Here is a 3,999-nt window from a genome sequence, read left to right on the forward strand (position 1 = left end):
TCTCCTCCTCCCCCTCCTCATCCTCCTCTTCTTCTTCTCTGCTCTCTCTCTTCTCTGAGGCAGAGAGCCTCTCATCCAAAGCCTTGCCCCGGGGGGTAGGGGATATGTTCTCAGAGCTGTCTTCCTTCTCTGTTAAATATTGATTTTGGTCAAGATCACCCCTGGAAATAAAGGGTGATGTTTTCACTGAGCTCTCAGAGTCGGTGGGAGATTCGGATTTGAAGGCCTCCGATTTCATCTCCTGGCCCAGGTCTCCCTTGTGGCTGGAGTCTGAGAGGCCGGGGACTTATCCGCCGAGTCCCCTTTGCCTCTGTCATATTTGTTTTGTATCTCATGGTACATGTTCTCGTTGCAGCAGTAGCTCTTTCCCTCGGTCACTGCTTTGTTGATCTTGCTATACAGAGCTGGGCCTTTCTCGTCCTCCGGCCATTTCTCCTGCTTCTCGGAGGTGTCTGTGACATCATCGCCGCCTCTGCAGTCACGCTCGCTGTCGGGAGTCTTTTTCATGCCATCGTCCTCGTAGTCTGCCATTTTCTCCGTCCAGGCCAACTCCTCAAAGTTCTCCTTCAGTGGCATGCCGAGACGTTGGATATCTGGAGGGGACTGGCTCTCCTGCTTCATGGGGCTGGGGACCGTCACACTCAGGGGGGACCTCTCGTCACCCACGCTCTTCATGGGGGTTTGTGGGGGGTCGTGACCACCCTGTGACCTGGGGTCAGGGGTCAGGTTGTCCCTGGAAGCCACGCTCTGCAGGCCGGACACAGAGTCACCAGACCGGGTGGACATGTCGTCCGGAGAGGTCATGGAGCAGGATGAGGCCGTGTCCAGGCCCAGGTGTGTGTTGTTGGGGGCCTGAGCTGGGCTCCTGCCCTGGCCGCAGTAGTAGTACCCCCTCTCCAGCTGCTCGTCAGAACTACTGGAGTATCCCCCCTCCTGCATCTCCATGGGGACGAGCTGGTGCTGGTTGGTGCTGTAGGGGTCCTGCATGGGGCCCCCACCGTGCTGACTCGGGGCCTCCTGGCACTCCCTTGTACTCCTCTTCCTTCTTGGAGGAGCCGCCTCCACTGCTCCCAGTGCTATTGCTGCTGTTGCGCTTGCCCCCTTTTGTTGGCGACCATGGCCTCGGAGAGCAATAGCTGCTGCACGTTGTTGGAGATGTTCTCCACCTGAGAGGTGAGGGCATTCAGGCTCCACAGGCTGGGGTTGGCAAAGCAGCTTCTCAGAGAAGCGCTCCTTCATGGAGACCCCCTGCGTGTAGCTGTGCTGCGGGGTTGGGTGGGCCACGTTGGGGGACGGGGACGGGTGGGAGCGCGGCGGCATCAGCAAGCCCTGGTCCTGCAGACCCGCTGAGGAAGAGGAGGAAGAAGAAGCCGCCCCTGGGGTCATTGGTGGCTGGCTGTACTGGAAGCTCTCTGGATTGGTCATCAGAGGGGAAGGGGTGGAGCTGTAGGAGGGTGAGCGTCCTACGGAGCGTGCAGGGGAGTGGCTGGAGGCGGGACTACATGTCTGGTAGTACTGCTCAGGGGATCTGACGGACAGCTCGGACAGACAGTAGTTCTGCTGGGGCTGGCTGAAATCGAGCCACACCCCTGGAGGGAGTCTGTTGGTAGCTGTAACTGTTCTGGGGTGGCGGTCGGTATCCCCCTGCTTCAGACTGCTGTGGCTGCCCATCTGCCTAGCGTACTGGGAGCTGGGTGGCATACTATATCCCTTGTAGCAGTGGGGCATGGGGCTGCACTTCTCACATGTAGGGAGGAGGAGGAGGGCGAGGGGGACGGGGGATGCTGGGGGTAGTGGAGGTGGCTCTGGGGGTACATCAATGGGGACTGGCCTGGGTTTGGGGGATGGGGTTGGTGGTGTGGGCTGGTGTAGACTGGAGCAGAGGCCTGGTGGGGCTGGTGACACTGGCTCTGGGAGTGAGCCAGCATGTTCTGGTCCAGATACTGGGAGGACCCAGGGGGACCCGGCTCCATCCTGCCTACCATCTCCTGCTCGTACTGAGCTAGCTGAGCTGGGTCGTCCCACTTAGACTGCTGGAGGTGGCCCTCGCTCATATACTGGGCCGGGTATCCCCCCGGGCCCATGTGATTGCTGTAGCCGCCCGCCTGCATATGCTGGGGAGGTGGAGGAGGCACTTGGCTCCCCCCACTGTAAGCCTTCTTATCATGAGGCGTCGAACCTCCTCCACCACCCACACCACCACCACCACCCACACCACCTCCATTGCCTTGGGGGTATCCAGGGTATGCCTGCTGGCTGTAACAATCCTTAGGTCCAGGAATGGGTCCACTTCCAGATCCAGGTCCGGCCCCTGATCCCACTGGGGGCATCCCTGTAGCGGTGGCCAGGGCGTGTGCCTCGTAGACCTGTCTGGTCTGTCCGTGGTGGGGGTGCTGTCGGTAGCTCTCCAGGCGTGATAATTCATGGTGCTCCTGCTGGTAGCAGGGCTGGTTGCCGTGGAAACCGCTCCTCTCTCTGCTGAACGACTGCATGGCTCCAGCTATAGGAGGGGCTTGGGGAGGGAGGGGTCGGGGGTGGGGGGTTCTGATAGAGAGAGAGCGGGGAGAGAGAGATGAGAGAAGGAGTGGGGAAAGAGGGGGAGGGAAAGAAAAGAAAACAGAGAGAAGGAGGGGTGTTAGTATCACAGAGCCAAGACGTTACATCTCTACCTTCACATCTCTAACCCTGACATCCTTCATCTCACCAGGAAAGATCAGAGACACAACAACAAAGTCTTGCCTTTCTGAGATCAATTGACTAAAATAAATGCTTGATTTGAATTCACAATTAATGTTACTGTACACACCTGTACACAGCTGCACTGTAAATACATTAAAATTATACATTTTTCCCTTGACAGATTCTAAGCAAAGGACATATCCTCTGGGCAAGATAAGATGGACTCTGGACTCTGGACAGGGAACAGTGAACAAGCTAGAGTACAGCGGCCATTTCAAACATCTCAAGATGGAGGGAGCTAGCCCGTTGTTGCCGGAGCTGGGATTGTCAGGTCATGCAGGAGGCAGTGTGAGTTAGACAGCCATGTCTGTTACTGTGAGCCCCCGTCCAAACCAAGCCCGCCACGCAAGGACACGACCTCTGGAGAGGAAACCAGTATAGATGGGGCAACCACACAATGGGTGTGATGAATAGGTGAGGTGTTAAGAGATAACGGTCGATTGAGATGTTCTGTGAACGAATCCTGTCAATGTCATTCCGCATGAAAAATCTAATCGGAATGTTCCCTATCGTGAGGCTATTGTTACTCAATATTTACTTGCAATATGCAAGCACTTGTTTTAGTATCACATGACTGCTATTAGTCAAAAGTGAGAAATCACAAAACAACATAAACAAAAAACGATTAGAATTTAACTGTAAATATTGCGCTTGAAAATGTTTCAAAAGATAAAGACATTTCAAGTGTTATATCATCAGCTATGAACAGTGTTTTAGCAATGTGCAAATAGTTGTAGTATGAATAGTAGGGGAAGACAAATAAACAGATAAATATAGGTTGTATTTACAACATTGTTTGTGCTCCGCTGGTTGCCCTTTTCTCATGGCAACGGGCCACAAATCTTGCTGCTGTGATTGCACACTGCGGTATTTCGCCTAACAGATATGGGAGTTCATCAATGTTTGATTTGTTTATCAAATTCTTTGTGGGTCTGTGTAATCTGTGGGAAATATGTATCTCTAACGTTGTCATACATTTGGCAGGAGGTTAGGAAGTGCAGCTCAGTTTCCACCTCATTTTGTGGTCGATGGGCCTGTCTCTCTCTCTCAAAAGAATGGGCTATACTACGTGAACAGACAACGCAGGATGAGAGCAGCATACAATGCTCCTCCATTACAGTAGCACATCTCTAGCAGCTCAACCTAGACCTCATTCTCTCCTCTCTTCTCTTCTCTCTGTCCCTCCTCCTGTTCTCCTCTCTTCTCTCTGTCCCTCCTCCTCTCTTCTCTCTGTCCCTCCTCATGTTCTCCTCTCTTCTC

General features: G+C 54.1%; 1 pseudogene; it reads right to left on the reverse strand.

Annotated features, from left to right (window-relative positions):
• Positions 1 to 234: 234 nt before the first annotated feature.
• On the reverse strand, positions 235 to 2,492 carry LOC123487249 (annotated as a pseudogene).
• Positions 2,493 to 3,999: the final 1,507 nt, after the last annotated feature.

The sequence above is a fragment of the Coregonus clupeaformis genome, unplaced genomic scaffold (genome assembly GCF_020615455.1).
Source record: "Coregonus clupeaformis isolate EN_2021a unplaced genomic scaffold, ASM2061545v1 scaf1569, whole genome shotgun sequence".
Lineage (NCBI taxonomy): Eukaryota > Metazoa > Chordata > Actinopteri > Salmoniformes > Salmonidae > Coregonus > Coregonus clupeaformis.